Source organism: Heterodontus francisci, chromosome 29, assembly GCF_036365525.1.
Source record: "Heterodontus francisci isolate sHetFra1 chromosome 29, sHetFra1.hap1, whole genome shotgun sequence".
Lineage (NCBI taxonomy): Eukaryota > Metazoa > Chordata > Chondrichthyes > Heterodontiformes > Heterodontidae > Heterodontus > Heterodontus francisci.
Genome location: NC_090399.1, coordinates 5,236,606 through 5,252,063, shown reverse-complemented (window position 1 = coordinate 5,252,063; position 15,458 = coordinate 5,236,606). Strand labels below are relative to the sequence as shown.

Sequence of the window (15,458 nt, the reverse complement as noted above, 5' to 3'; positions counted from 1 at the left end):
CGAGAGACAGCAAGCAGTAGGAGAGAGAGCAGTAGTGGGGAGAGCGAGAGAGCAGCAGAGAGAGCAGTAGTGGCGAGAGGGAGAAAGAGCAGTCAGGGAGAGAACAGATCTAGCACTCCAAAATGGGCATCCATGAGGTGCTGTGGTCCATCAGCAGAAATGTAACCACATATCCCAGCATATTTCCCACGCTATCATTAACATCATGCCAGGGGATCGACCCTGGTACAATGAGGAGTTTAGGACAGCATATCAGGAGCAGCATCAGGCATACATAGAAATGAGGGGCCAACCTAGTGAAGCTACAGTATAATACTACATGCATGCTAAACAGCAGAAGCAGCATGCATAGACAAAGTTAATATCAACGCTCTGCAATCCTGCCACGCCCAGTCGTGAATGATAATGAACAATCAAACAACTAACTGAAGAAGGATGCTCCACAAACATTCCCATACTTAGTGATGGGGAGCACAGCACCTCAGTGCAAAAGACAAGGCTGAAGCATTTGTAACAATCTTCAGCCAGAAGTGTTTAATGGATGGTCCATCTCGACCTTTTCCTGAGGTCCCCAGCATCACAGATGCCTGTCTTCATTCAATTCGATTCACTCCACGTGATATAAGGAACTGACTGAAGGCATTGGTATTCCGAAAAGGCTGTGGCCCTGACAGCATCCCGCCTGTGCACTGAAAACTTGAGATTTAGAACTAGCCATGCCCCTAAGCCAGTACAGCAACAACACTGGCAGGCTCACTGTTACCTTCTCAAGGATAATTATAGATGGACAATAAACGTTGACCTTGTCATCGACCCCCATATCCCATGAATGAAAAAAAATTCCAAAAGAGTATGGGTGTCCAATTTCGACTTCCCCTCTCCTCAGCCCTCACAATTCCACTCTCCAAAACCAGGCAAGTCAATCAGCTTTGGGTTTTTAATTTTTGGCAGCTCTTTATCATACTCTCTCTTGAAGTCGCTGGCATGCTCAGTCCAAATACACCTCTCCTACTTTCCATAACCTCTGCATAAAGCAGTTGGAGTGACTTATATCGCACTATCAGTATCCTAAATGGCACAGTAACAAAACTAAAATCACATGCAATATTTATTACCTGGTTCCCACCACCTGGCAATCATATAGCAGCTGTGAAATTGTTATCCCGAGTTCCCACAGTAAACATGAGGAAGCCTCATTAGTATATGCAAACCAGAGACCTTTTACATACATGGGGACTCAATGCAATTGTGGTGTTCCTTAAATGGTGGGACTAGCTGGCTGTGGTGGGGAAGAGACGGTCGCACACCTCCTCCTGGAATGTGCCTTTGCAAAGCAGGTGTGGAAAGAGACGCAGTGGTTTTTGTCAAGGTTCATCCCAAGCAGCTCTGTAACACAGGAGTCTGTGCTCTACGGGCTGTTCCCAGGGACGCACACCGAGACAAACATCAACTGCTGCTGGAGGACTATCAATTCGGTGAAAGATGCCCTTTGGTCTGCCCGAAACTTGCTGGTCTTCCAGCGCAAAGAGTTGTCCACCACCGAATGTTGCAGACTGGCACATTCCAAGGTCCAGGACTACGTGCTGAGGGACGCACTAAAGCTTGGGGCAGCCGCAGCAAAGGCTCAATGGGAAAAGACCAGTGTAAGGTTCCCCCACCAAGCTGGACTGAGGGGCTGGATCCATGGAAACCCCTCGAACTGTATCGTTAATATTCTGAATTGCTGTAAATGTAAAACTGTAATTGACATGACAATTGTGAAACGGAAGGGTTGGGAAGAAACTCATGACAGTATTGAAGGAAACTGATCTCCCTTGCAATGTGTGTATTTTTTGGTGCTGTTTGGAAACTGTTTGGCAATGTAATTTTTACAGATTTTTATGAATAAAGTATATTTTGGAAATAAAAAAAACAACTAGCTGCTGTGTGGGGAAAGACCACAGTGTAAGGTCCCCCCCCACCCCCCCCCAAGCTGGACTGAGGGGCTGGATCCATGGGAAACCCCTCGAACTGTATCGGGAACATTTCTGTAAAAATGTATCTGGCAGGACAAATGTGAAATGGAAGGGTTGTGAGGCAACTCATAATTGTATAGCAGGAAACTGATCACCTTTGCACTGTTTGTATTTTTTGACTTGATGCTGTTTTAAACTGTTTGGGAATGTAATTTTTACAGATTTTTATGAATAAAGTATATTTTGGGGAAAAAAAACTAGCTGTGCAAGCCCCACCAGTGGAATAGTCTGCAGAATGGCCGAACCACTGGTCTTAAAGGTATCGCTGGAAATCCCATAGGAAATGATGCAAGGAGTTAGCTCTCTCGGTATCCTGCCCAATATTTATTCCACAACCAATAGCACTAAAACAAATGACGTCATCATTATTAGACTGTTTTTGTACTGTTTCCAAATTGGTTGTCTCGTTTCTTAAATTACAACAGTGACTAATCTCCAAAAAGATTTCATTGGTTGTGAAGCGCTTTGCTATTTAAATGCAAAGTCTTTAAAAAAATCTTTTGTAACATTTGTTCTGTGGCCAGGAAATGCATGATTTTTTCTTACTGCTGCTCGCTGCTGATTTGCTTTCCCTCTCACCATTCCCCCCATTGTATATTCATGTCTCCCCCCCACCCCCACCTTAATGTGCTGTCTCCAGCCTCCATCCCCAAGGACCATTAAGCACCTTCTCATTGTACAAATCCTTGGAAAACTGGTTAGCAACATTGTACTGAATTCCAATCCTCAGAAAGGATTTTTTGCCATCGACTAAATTCACGGAGTGAGCGGTGGGCGCACTGACTCCCGATCAATGGGGTCAGTCAAAAATATACTTCGTTACATCTAAACTAACCTTTCACCTTTCCTTTTCTCTGTTTGAGAACAAAGTGCGGAAGACGAGGAGGGAGATAACAGGAGGGAGTAAGAGAGCAGGAGAGAGAGAGAGAGAGTAACGGAGACCAGAAGGGGACGAGAGTCAGAGAAATTAGTGGGATACATTACGCTTCCAGGGAAATTTGAGCACAGAATGGAGCCGAAATTAATGCATGTAGCTACGGATTCAAATAAAGCAAACGTATCATCTATATGTCGGAAATATGCAAGAGGTAGGAGGTTACATGTTATTCCATCAAAGACCCATTTCTCATGGAACCCATACGAGAGCTGGGCCGAGAGGAATCCATGGCAACACCATCTATTTGGGCATACATGGTGTCATTAAAACTGAACTGAACTGTGCATGTTGCTGAGTTCATAAGTTCAATGAATACTGATTCACGCAATGGTGGTGAGTCTAGATCGCCATGATATAACGCCGCAGCAGAAACGTCTATGGCTTCCATAAGTGGTACATTGGTGAATAGGCCTGTAATGTAAAATGAGCACATGGGCAGTGCATTTCTATCAATAAGCAAGTCCTGTATGGTCTTCACAAATGTGAAGGAATCCTTCACTGTTTATGTGGCGAACTTGCTCAAAACTGGTGCAGCCCATACATACGCAGATGCAGCGAGCCATGAGGACGACCCCTGTCATATATATATCACCTGGCAGCTCATTGCTCTTACACAAGTCCAGCAAGCTTTTATTTAGCTTACTTTCGAGTAAGGCTGACCGGTCATGTTGAGCAACAGGTCCAATGGATACGAATTTGGACCCGTCAATAAGAATGGCGTGCATTTTGTTGCATTTAAGATTGTCAGTAGGGCTCGAAATGTGGTGCATTTGCATGTACTGGAAGCTACATATATTAATACACAGAGCCCTGTTCTTTGCAGACAGAACAAATATGTACATATATTGCACTTGTTTCAGCTGAACAAAATAAGTGACAGCCATCGCTGATTTATTCTTCCAGGCCTTGACCAATCAGAGTCAAGCTGCCTGGTTTAAAATTCAAACAAAGCCTGGCAGTTCATTGGCAGTCATTGTAAACTGGTGCATTCTCCATGGCAACGCCTCTACCCATCAGAGTTCACTTTCCAACCAATCAGCACTCTTTTCTCATGCAGCATAAATTGTTGTTTTCCCTTACATTGGTTATTCTTGCAGATTGTCCTGATGAGTGCAAGATGGAAAAACTTTGGGACAACATGTCTCTATTTTCAGCAATGTTAAAAGGTCCTGTATACAAGGTGTTCAGGAAAGATAGGAAAGGGGAAAAGGGCAGTATGGATTAAGGAAAGCATTGCAATGCTGGAGAAAAAGGATGGCTAGAACTCAGGACCAAAAAAGATGCAGTTACATGGTTCGGTGTTGTCTATAAGCCACCAACTAGTGGGAAGGACATAAAGGAACAAATTCACAAGGAAATTACAGAGAAGAGCAAAAATTATAGGGTAGTTATAATGGGGGACATTAATTATTCAAACATAGAATGGGATAAAAGTACTGGAAAAGGCAGTGAGGGGCAAAAGTGTCTGGAGTGTGTTCAGGATTTTTTTTTCTACAGCAGTATGTTTCTAGTCCAATGAAAAAGGAGACACTGCTGGACCTGGTTCTTGGGAATGAGGTGAGTCAAGTAGATCAAGTATCAATAGGAGATTATTTAGGAGACAGTGATCATTGTATCATAAGATTTAGGCTGACCATGGAAAAGGACAAATAAAAATCCAGAGTTAGAATAATTAACTGGGGGAAGGCCAACTTAAATGAGGCAAGAATGGAGCTGGGGAGAACAAATTGGAGTCAAAGGTTGGCAGGAAAATGGTAGCCGAACAATGGGCTACCTTCAAAGAAGAGATAGCTCGGGCACAGTCAAGGTATGTTCCCTCGAAGGGGAAAGGTAGGTTAAACAATACCAGAGCTCCCTGAATGACAATAGAGATGGAGATTAAGGTAAAGAAGAAAATGCGTGCTGATGACAGATGCCAGGTAGGAAATACTATTCAAAACCAGGCTGAATATAGAAGATCCAGAGGGAAATGAAAAAGCAAATAAGAGAAGGAAAGAGAGAGCATGAAAAGAGAATGGCAGCTAACATAAAAAAGAATCCCAAAGTTTTCTCTTGGCATATAAATAGTGAAATTATGATAAAAAGGAGTTGACCGATTAAGGACCAAAAGGGATTAAAAGAATACTTTGCATCTGTCTTTACCAAGGAAGAAGATTCAACCCAGGCAATGGTGAAAGAGGAGGTAATTCAGACACTAGAAGGATTGAAAATTGATAAGGAAGAGGTATAAGATAAGTTCTCTGTATTTCAAGTGGATAAAGCACGAGGACTGAATAAGATGCATCCAATGATATGGAGGGAAGTGAGGGCGAAAATTGATGAGGCACTAGTCATAATTTTTCAGTCTTCCGTAGACTCAGGGGTGGTGCCAGAGAACTGGAGATTTGCAAACGTTACTCCCTTGTTCGAAAAAGGGTGTAAAGATAAGCCCAGCAACTACAGGCCAGTCAGTTTAACTTTGGTGGTGGGGGAACTTCTAAAAAGAATTCAGGACAAAATTAATAGTCACAAGGATAAATGCGGGTTAGATAAAGAAGACCAGCATGGATTTCGTAAGGGAAAATCATGTTTAACTCACTTGCTGGAGTTTTCTTTTTGAATAGGTAACAGAGAGAGTTGATGAGGGCAATGCTTTTGATGTGGTGCACATGGACTTTCAAAGGCATTTGATACAGTGCCACAAAACAGACCTGTGAGCAAAGTTATAGTTCAGAGAAGCAACATGGATACGAAATTGACAGAATTGACTGAGTGACAGAAAACAATGAGTAGTGGTGAATGGATGTTTTTTTCGGGCTGGAATAAGGCTTGCAGTGGAGTTCCCCAGTGTCAGTTTTGGAACTCTTGCTGTTCCTGATATAGATTAATGACCTAGACCTTGGCGTACAGGGCACAATTTTAATGTTTGCAGATGATACAAAACTTGGAAGCATTGTGAACTGTGAGGAAGATAGTATAGAACTTCAAAAGGACGTAGACAAGTTGGTGGAATGGACAGACAGGTGGCAGATGAAGCTCAATGCAGAGAAGTGTGAAGTGATTAATTTTGGTAGGAAGAACATGGAAAGACAATATAAAATACAGGGTACAATTCTAAAGGGGATACAGCAGCACAGGGACCTAAGTGTAAATGTTTATAAGTCATTGAAGGTGTTAGGACAGGTTGAGGGAACGGTTAATAAAGTATACAGTATATTGGGCTTTATTAATAGGGGCAGAGAGTACAAGGGCAAGGAAGTTATGTTGAACTTGTATAAGACACTAGTTCGGCCTCAGCTGGAGAATTGCATCCAGTTCTGGGCGCTGCAATTTAGGAAAGATGTGAGGGCATTGGAGAGAGTATAGAAAAGATTCCCGAGAATGATTCCAGGGATGAGGAACTTCAGTTATGAAAATAGGTTGGAGAAGTTAGGAATGTTCTCCTTTGAGAAGAGAAAGCTGAGAAATGATTTGATGGAGGTATTCAAAATATTGAGGTGTCTGGACAGAGTAGATGGGGAGAAACTGTTCCCACTCACGAAAAGATCGAGAACGAGAGGGCACCGATTTAAAATAATTGGTAAAAGAAGCAAAAGTGACATGAGGAAAAACGTCTTCACACAGCGAGTGGTTAAGGTCTGGAATGCACTGCCTGGGAGTGTGATGGAGGCAGGTTCAGTTGAAGCATTCAAAAGGGAATTAGACAATTATGAGAAGGAAGAATGTGCAGAGTTACGAGGAGAAGGCGGGGGAATGGGACTGAGTGAATTGCACTTTCAGAGAGCTCGTGCAGACACGATGGGCCGAATGGTCTCCTTCAGTACTGTAAAGGTTCTGTGATTCTGTAATATCCTGAGATTCGTGTTCTATTCCTGTGGTGATACAGATCCCTTTACTGCTTTGACACACTGTGCTGATGGTTTCATCCACTTCCCCAGAGGTAGCCACCTGAAAGGAAAACATGTAAATGGAGAGGCTCCCAGAATTAACAATCGGCAATGTGATCATTTAATCTGGGGTCTTTTGGTTGCTTCACCACAGGATTTATAACCAGAAATTAATGTCAGAGTTTTACCGGGATTAATGACGTCTATCATTTCTCTCCACGTCATGTATTGCAGAGGGCCGTTGAACTTTCCGAAAGGCAAAGCGCCATCTGCTACTGAGAGTTTGTTACGGTCGTCACTAACCCTGTAAGTATTAAACAACTGATGTTATAAAATCATCTCTGTTGGAATGTTTAAGAAATGGAAATGGTCAAACTATCCTAACATTCCTATCTTTCAGCATTTTTTTTTGTGTTGGAACAAACGTAGTAGAAAGTGAAATGTTAATTTTATTTCTATAAAGGAGCAAAAAGTAGCTTGGCAACACAAGGGCCGAGTTACGTCAAGAAAATGGCTCATAGCCTGGTAACCAATTAACTGCCAAGATATCACATACTACAGGAGCAGATGAGCGTTTAGACAATGCACTTGTTGTATTATAAACAAAGCTTGTAGAACAAAGACAAAGTCTTAAATTATTAGAAGCTGTGTAAACATCCAAAAATTGTCCAGCAGCTTAATGTCCAACTATGTAATACGTGGGCCCCACAACCCTCCGAGACACCTGCTCTCCTCTACTTCTGGCCTCTTGAACATCCCTGCTCACTATTGGTGGCTGGGCCTTCAGCTGCCGCGGACCTATGCTCTGGAAATCCACCCCCCTCCCCCAACCCCTCCCTCCCAATCTCTCCGCCCTTCTCCCTCTGTTTCCTCCTTCAAGGTTCTTTCAAAAACCTACCTCCATCATCTGTGTTAATATCTCCTTATGTGGCTCGGTATCTAATTTTGATTAAAAATGCTCTGTGAAGCTCCTTGGGATGTTGTACTATGTTAAAGGCGCCAAATAAATACTAATTGTTGCTGTTGTGGCTGTTGTGGGCACAGAGTAAGTTTGTATTATAGTATAACAATAGAACTCATTCCCCCTTTAAGGTTTTGCTTTCTCGGGTTGGTCAGGAGCCATGCAGACACATGGATGACCCACTCCTTGGAAACATGCGCCCTGTGGCTCTCTCAGGGTCAGTCAGAAGGTCACAGTCTCGCTGACAGCCGACAACCTGCAAGTGATCACCTAGGTTCCAGGTTGTCTTATTTTGCATGTCATCTTGTCATTTATTACAATATTGTAGAGCAGTTATATAAAATCTAATACTGTTTAATCACTGCAATAAAGCTTGTTATTATGAAAAAGAACAGTCGTGTGTGATCCATAAATGGAGTTATTGTCACCTGACCAACCACCCTTTGGCCCGATTTTAACTCTGGAGGTGAATGGGTTTTGTTCGATGTTACAGCAGGTGAGGAGAGGGTTACAGTTGCCCCTCTTGTCTCTCCTCTTACTGGACTGAAACAGGGTTTATTCCTTTTTAAACAATGGTTGTGCTTACCACTTCCGTGAGTGTTTTACCTTTTACCTTTACTGTGATCGTGAAAGAACTAATCGGACAAGTTTTCTTGAGCTTTAACAAGAGGTAAGTTTATTATATTTAACCGTCTAACCCAATTTTTAATGACTAAAAAGTAGTACACTACACGGTCATGCACACATTTACATGATAATCATACACGCACAAATAGATTACAGAGGGAAAAATAGATTTGGTGGTTGGATGAAAGTCAAGAATAAATGGAACTCAAATCCACATTCTGTGAAGTGCATGATCTGGTAGCCCCAGGCTGCAGGTGTATTCTTGGAACCCTCTCTGGTCAAAGTGCCTGTTGGTTGGCTCCTTTGGTCAGGTTTCCTGAAGGCATGTAGTTGGCTCTCTTCCCCTATCTCTCGCTGTGGCAATCTGTAGGCTTGGAGGGTCCCTCAGTCGCAGATTGTTTTCAAACTTGATGTTTTCTGGCGTGCGAGAAAGGGAGAGAGAAAAGGAGAAGCACACGGCTTCTTCTGCTACTGCAGTCTCCGTTATCCCTGTCTTCTCATCTCTGTAACAACTCCAAGTTTCTTCAGAGATGAACAGATGGTCACATGGTTCTGTCAATCCCCTTTATTTCTAATGATGTTTTCTGGAAACTTCCACCAGAGGATGCAGCACAGTGGTATACAGTAGGGAGGGAGATGCCCTGCGAGTCCTCAACATTGACTCTGGACCCCATGAAGTCTCAAAGCATCACATCAAACATGGACAAGGAAACCTCCTGCTGATTACTACCTATCGCCCTCCCTCAGCTGATAAGTCAGTACTCTTCCATGTTGAACAGCACTTGGAGGAAGCACTGAGGATGGCGAGGGCACAGAATGTACTCTGGGTGGGGGACTTCAATATCCATCACCAAGAGTGGCTCGGTAGCACCACTACTGACCGAGCTGGCCGAGTCCTGAATGACATATCAGCTAGACTGGGTGTGCCGCAGGTGGTGAGGGAACCAACAAGAGGGGAAAACATACTTGACCTCGGCCTCACCAATCTGCCTGCCACAGATGCATCTGTCCATGACAGTATTGGTAGGAGTGACCACAGCACAGTCATTGTGGAGACAAAGTCCCTCCTTCACATTGATACCCTCCATCGTGTTGTGTGGCACTACCACTGTGCTAAATGGGATAGATTTCAAACAGATCTAGCAAGGCAAAACTGGGCATCCATGAGGCGCTGTGGGCCATCAGCAGCAGCAGAATTGTACTCAACCACAAGCTGTAATCTCATGGCCCGGCATATCCCCCACTCTACCACTACCATCAAGCCAGGAAACCAACCCTGGTTCAATGAAGAGTGCAGGAGGGCATGCCAGGAGCAGCACCAGGCATACCTCAAAATGAGGTGTCAACCTGGTGAAGTTACAACACAGGACTATCTGCGTAAGCAGCATGTTATAGACAGAGCAAAGTGATCCTAAGCGATCCCATAACCAACGGATCAGATCAAAGCTCTGCAGTTCTGCCACATCCAGCCGTGAATGGTGGTGGACAATTAAACAATTAACTGGAGGAGGTGGCTCCAAAAATATCCCCATCCTCAATGACGGGGGAGCCCAGCACATCAGTGCGAAAGATAAGGCTGAAGCATTTGCAACAATCTTCAGCCAGAAGTGCCGAGTTGATGATCCATCTCGGCCTCCTCCTGAAGTCCCCAGCATCACAGATGCCAGACATCAGCCAATTCGATTCACTCCGCGTGATATCAAGAAATGACTGAAGGCACTGGATACTGCAAAGGCTATGGGCCCTAACAATATTACGGCAATAGTGCTGAAGACCTGTGCTTCAGAACTTGCCGCACCCCTAGCCAAGCTGTTCCAATACAGCTACAACACTGGCATTTACCCTGCAATGTGGAAAATTGCCCAGCTATGTCCTGTACACAAAAAGCAGGACAAGTCCAACCCGGCCAATTACTGCCCCATTAGTCTTCTCTTAATCATCAGTAAAGTGATGGAAGGTGTCATCAACAGTGCCATCAAGTGACACCTGCTTAGCAATAACCTGCTCAGTGACGCTCAGTTTGGGTTCCGCCAGGGCCACTCAGCTCCAGACCTCATTACAGCCTTGGTTCAAACATGGACAAAAGGGCTGAACTCAAGAGGAGAGGTGAGAGTGACTGCCCTTGAAATCAAGGCAGCATTTGACCGAGTATGGCATCAAGGAGCCCTAGCAAAACTGAGGTCAATGGGAATCACAGGGAAAAGCCTCTGCTGGCTGGAGTCATACTGAGCGCAAAGGAAGATGGTTGTGGTTGTTGGAGGTCAATCATCTGAGCTCCAGGCCATCACTGCAGGAATTCCTCAGGGTAGTGACCTAGGCCCAACCATCTTCAGCTGCTTCATCAATGACCTTCCTGCTATCATAAGGTCAGAACTTGGGATGTTCGCTGATGATTGCACAATGTTCAGCAGCATTCGTTACTCCTCAGATACTGAAGCAGTTTGTGTAGAAATGCAGCAAGAATTGGACAATATCCAGGCTTGGGCTGATAAGTGGCAAGTAACATGCACGCCACACAAGTGCCAGGCAATGACCATCTCCAACAAGAGAGAATCTGACCATCTCCCCATGACATTCAATGGCATTACCATCCCTGAATCTCCCACTATCAACATCCTAAGGGTTACCACTGACCAGAAACTGAACTGGAGTAGTCATATAAATACCATGGCTGCAAGAGCAGGCCAGAGGCTAGGAATCCTGCAGCGAGTAACTCACCTCCTGACTCCCCAAAGCCTGTCCAAATCTACAAGGCACAAGTCAGGAGTGTGATGGAATACTTTCCACTTGCCTGGATGGGTGCAGCTCCAACAACACTCAAGAAGCTCGACACCATCCAGGACAAAGCAGCCCACTTGATTAGCACCCCATCTACAAACATTCACTCCCTCCACCACTGACGCACAGTGGCAGCAGTGTTTACCATCTACAAGATGCACTGCAACAATGCATCAAGGTTCCTTCGACAGCACCTTCCAAACCCTCGACCTCTACCAACTAGAAGGACAAGGGCAGCAAATGCATGGGAACACCATCACTTGCAAGTTCCCCTCCAAGTCACACACCATCCTGACTTGGAACTATATCACCGTTCCTTCACTGTCGCTGGGTCAAAATCCTGGAACTCCCTTCCTAAAAGCACAGTGGGTGTACATACCCCACATAGACAGCAACGGTTTAAGAAGGCAGCTCACCACCACCTTCTCAAGTGCAATTAGGGATGGACAATAAATGCTGGCCTAGCCAGTGACGCCCACATCCAATGAATGAATTAAAAAAAAATAAGCATTTAGACAATGCACTTGCTGTATTAGAAACAAAGCTTGTAGAACAAAGACAAAGACTGAAATTATTGGAAGCTGTGTAATCATCAAAAATTGGGCAGCAGCTTCATGTTCAACTATGTAATACATGGGCCCCACAACCCTCCGAGACACCTGCTCTCCTTTACTTCTGGTCTCCTGAACATCCCTTATTTTGTCTCTCCACCATTGGTGTCTGGGCCTTCAGATGCCGAGGCCCTAAGCTCTGGAATTCCTTCCCTGAACCTCTCCACCTCTCTCACTCTTTTTCCTCCTTTATGACGCTCTCTAAAACCTACCTCCATCATCTGTGTTAATGTCTCCTTATGTGGCTCAGTGTCTAATTTTGATTTATAATGCTCCGGTGAAGCAACATAGGATGTTGTATTCTGTTAATTGTGCTATATAAATACAAGTTGTTGTTCTTGTGGTTGTTGTGGGCACAGAGTAAGGGTGTATTATAGTATAAAATAGAACTCATTGCCCCTTTAAGGTGTGTCTTTCTCGGGTTGGTCAGGAGCCATGCAGACACATGGATGAGCCACTCCTTGGAAACATGGGCTGTGTGGCTCTCTCAGGGTCAGTCAGAAGGTCACAGCCTCGCTGGCAGCCGACAACCTGCAAGTGATCACCTCGGGCCTGGGAAGCAGGTTGTATTAATTTACATGGTACCTTTTTATTGAATACAATATTGTAGAGAAGTTATATAAAATCTAATACTGTTTAATCACTGTAATAAAACTTATTATTAAAAAAAAACTCTCGTGTGTGAGACATAATTGGAGTTATTGTTGCCTGACTAACAACCCTTTAATGTTGTGACAAGACTAGGAAATAAATCCGTTAACATCCATAATAACACTTTCCTGAGTTATTTGATCAAACTGTGCAGAGTTTCAGTAAAGAGCATGTCCTACCTTCTCTTCCGACAAGCTTCCTCCTGAAATAAATAAATCACAAACAGTGAGGATGATAGTAACAGACTTCAGGAGGATACAGATAGGCTGGTGAACTGAGCAGACACAGGGCAGTGAGATTTAACATGGAACTGTAAAATGGTGCATTTTCGAAGGAAGAATGGGGAGAGGCAAAATAAACTAAATGGTCCAATTTTAAAGGGGGTGCAGGAACAGAGAGACCTGGAGGATTACATACACAAATCTTCAAGATCATTGACAAAAAAGATGGAGACTTTTCTTTTAACAATAACTTGTGATGATCTGGAATGCACTGACTGACATGGTGGAGGAAGCAGATTCCATAGTAATTTCCAGAGGGATTTGGATATATATTTGTAAAGGGAACAATTGCAGGGCTCTGGGGAAAGAGCAGGGGGATTGGGAATAATTGTATAGCTCTTTCAATGAGCCAGCACAGGCAGGATGGGCCGAATTGTCTTCCTCTGTGCTGTAGGATCCATGATAGTATGAAGTTGAAAAGTCTGATCTTTGTGTCAGATACTGGAACTCAACATCAGTCCCTCTCACAGACACAGTGACTCTCACACCCACCGTACCACACACACCCACACACTCACAACATGGAACTGTAACTGGATTACAATGTGAGTTCCAGCAGAAAATTAAACTGGTACAACACGGAAATAATTACAAACCAAGTATCAAGATCACAACAACTCATTCCCGGGAGGTTGCCGGTATTCCCGGGATTCTGCAGACAGTGTGGGAGTCGGTTAGTTCAGTGACAACAGCAGAACCGCCCCAGAATGGACAAAATTCAGTTTAATTTTGTTTCTAATTTTTTCATTAAATGCTCCATTTATTTCACAATTATCATCAGTTATTTGTGACTGTGTGAAGTTTCACTGAACTGACCCACAATATATTCCCTCACCTTCAGAAATATCAGCTCGTCTCTTTGCTCCATCTGTTTCTGCAACTTTGAAAGCTTTTCCTCAATAGAATTTAAATTCTCCTGAATATCTCGAAGATTTTTCTCCATTGTTTCTAGAATCCTCTCCTCTTCTTCCCTGAGATCTCTGAGTAAACTCTGCTCTTTCTCCATGAGAATCTGGTGCATTTTAGTGAACTCGGATGTGATGTGGGTCTGCAGACTGCTCGACTGTTCCTACAGAATGAAATGTGAAACAGAATTAATGTCCCGCGATAAAGGGAACAAAACTAACCGAGATCCCAGAAAATCAGCACAGGGAGACCTTACCCTAACTTCAGAAATCAGCCGTTTCTGTTTCTGTTCCGTTTCTAGAACCTCCGATTTCTTCCCTGTGAGAGAATCTAAGGAAGATTTCAGCCGTTCCTGGGATTGGGAGAGAAAATCACAGAATCAAAATGTCAGACCATGAAAACCTGATAAAATTATCAATTTTTAAAATGTTTATCCCTTTTACCTTGTAGATTTGAACAGCTTCATTAACGGGCAGGAAATGGTGGTCTCTGTGTTCCCGCGAATCTTTACAAATCAGACAGATCAATTTCTTGTCAGTTTCACAAAACAGCTTCAGTTCTTCCTGATGTTCCTCACAGTGAAGTTTACTTTCCTTCTCTTCCGGATTCAGCTTTAATTTTGGAGCTTTCTCGGCCAGACTCGCTAAAGCCCGATTTACCCTGAGGTTTCTGTCCGGAAATTCCTCTCTACATTCCGGGCAGAAGTTTATCTCCTTCTTTTCCCAACACTGTGTGATACAGGAGCGGCAAAAGTTGTGTCCACAGTCCAGTGTAACCGGATCGGTGAAGAAATCAAGACAAATGGGACAAATTAAATCCTCGGCCAAACTCTCAGCCTTCAGTCTGGAAGCCATGTTCACACTCGGCACTTCCTGATTCAAACCGCTTTCAGTTTCGATGTTACTGCGCTGTCGAAAACATTCAGTTCAGAGATTTCCCGATGATGTTCACTGGCAGACTCAGGGAATTACTATATAGCCGTATGTCCCATCAACCTTTAGACAAGGAGATAAAACCCAGAGCAGTTTGAAGGATAAACAGGGAGGGGAATAATTGACCTCAGGGGAGGGTGAAGCTCCATGGAGGGTTGGTGAAGGGGAGGGGGCGAGAGAGAGAGGGAGATGGTGAGGATCGAGATTCCATTGCATTTTGCTCGAGACTGGAATCATCGCCGATTACAAGGCCTCTGGTGAACACCGTGTAAGATCTAAATTCATAAACTGGTGTTAATGATTGCAGCTGCTCACCAGAAAACACAAATGTCAAGGAGACATTCGAGATGATGGGTATAGAGAAAATCTTTAGAAGAACTGGACCTGTGGGGTTCGATTTTATCTGCTAGAAAGACTTGCATTTATTTAGCGCCTATCGCAACCTCAGGACTTCCCAACGCGCTTTTGAAGTACAGTTATATTTGTGCTCCAGTGATACACAGCAGCCAATCTGAGAACCGCACGGACTCTTCAGCTTATGTATTGGGATTTGATTTTGTGATTTTCTCACTCAGTGGGAGGAGCGCTCCCAATACTCCACAGCTGACAACTACCACTAGAGGCGCCGCGGTTATCCAGCTGCTTCTGGAATGCTTGTTTGCAGAGGAAGTCTGGAGAGATGATGCAGTGGATTTTCTGTCAAGGCCGGGTCCTCCCAGACAACTCCATAACACAGGTCTCTGTGCTCACTAGTTCCTTCTCAGGGACGCTAGTCCAGTAAACGAAAACATCAGCTAATGTTGTAAGGCCTTGGAAAATCATCGTTCCTAAATATTAGGAGGAATTTCTTTACGCAGAGAATGGTGAAATGTGGAACTCGCTGCCACATGGAG

General features: G+C 44.0%; 1 pseudogene; it reads right to left on the bottom strand.

Moving 5' to 3' along the window:
- The window catches only part of LOC137346086 (nuclear factor 7, brain-like), a 32,285-nt pseudogene extending 17,757 nt beyond the window's left edge, over window positions 1–14,528 (bottom strand).
- Between the last annotated feature and the right edge of the window lie 930 nt (window positions 14,529–15,458).